Below are 1,485 nucleotides of genomic sequence, written 5' to 3'. Positions count from 1 at the left end.
GAAAAATAATTGATGCTTTTGAATTATAGTGACAGTGAAGACTATTGAATATACTATGGACTGCCAGAAGATGGAATAAGCCTATCTTGAAGAAATACAGCTAGAGTACTCATTAGAAGTGAGGATGGTGACACTTCGTCTCACGTACTTTGGACACGTTATCAGGAGGGACTAGTCCCTGGAGAAGGACATCATACTTGTTAATGTCGAGGATCAGCAAAAAAGAGGAAAACCCTCAATGAGATGGATTGACACAGTGGCTGCAGTAAAGGGCTCAAACATAACGATTGTGAGGATGGCGCCGAACAAGGCAGTGTCTCCTTCTGTTGTAAGTAGGGTCACTATGAGTTGGAACCACCTCAAAGGCACCTGACAACAACAATAACAACAATTTTTATATCAAGCGCATGTGAATTTTTTTTTTAATTGTGGCTACTAGAAATTTCAAATTGTATATGTGGTTCACATTATATTTCTATTGGACAATGCTGGTCTGTAAAATATACTCAAATGATGGCTTTACGGATTATGGATCGAGAACATGTAAAACCAATGTCCTTTCCATTTTTTTAAATATGAAATCCAGATTATAATATAAATACTTTTTGAATTTGTGTGTGTGCATGCCAAGGTTTGAGTACAGTATATATAAAATATAGTAGTAGTTAACATGTGCTAAGTATTTATTATGTCCCATGAGGTGCAGTAGTTAAGAGCTCCACTACTAACCAAAAGGTTGGCAGTTTGAATCCACCAGCTGCTCCTTGGAAACCATATGGGGCAGTTCTACTCTCTCCTATATGGTTGCTATGAGTCAAAATTGACTTGACAGCAACTGTTTTTTGTTTTGTTTTTTAATGAAGCATATACTATAATTCCATTTTATAGTTGAGGAAACTTAGTGTGCTTAAGTAACTCACCAGTGTTGACAATCTGGTAGGCAGTGGAGGTGTGACATAAATCATAGTAGTCTGACTCAATCAGGTTTTAAGGTAAAAAAAATATATATAACACAATGGGGATTGTAATAGACTGTAGGGGATTATTGATTAAACACCTCAAAACCGACATAACTCAGGTCAATCATGGTCCCCATATTGTGGTATTTGATTTTTAAAGGACTTTAGGAAGTAATATGTTACTATTTCTTGATGCAGCTGTACCATTTCCATAGAATTCCTGGTGATCCTGGGCATCCAGTGATTCTTCATGTCCATGTGTCATTTGTCACAGACATAGTTAGCTCATTTACTCAAACCTGTTGAGGATTGAATATAATGTGTAATTTGTGCTATAAAAAAAAAACAAAAAACGAAAACATTTCCCTCAAGTCAATTCCTACTCATAGTGAGCCTATAGGACAGAGTAGAACTGCCCCATAGGGTTTCCAAGAAGTAGCTGGTGGATTCTGACTGCTGACCTTCTGGTTAGCAGCCAAGCTCTCAACCACTATGCTACCAGGGCTCATTTTAACATTTTTTCCCC

This window comes from Trichechus manatus, unplaced genomic scaffold, assembly GCF_000243295.1.
Source record: "Trichechus manatus latirostris isolate Lorelei unplaced genomic scaffold, TriManLat1.0 scaffold00004, whole genome shotgun sequence".
Lineage (NCBI taxonomy): Eukaryota > Metazoa > Chordata > Mammalia > Sirenia > Trichechidae > Trichechus > Trichechus manatus.
This window is presented reverse-complemented; position numbering follows the sequence as displayed.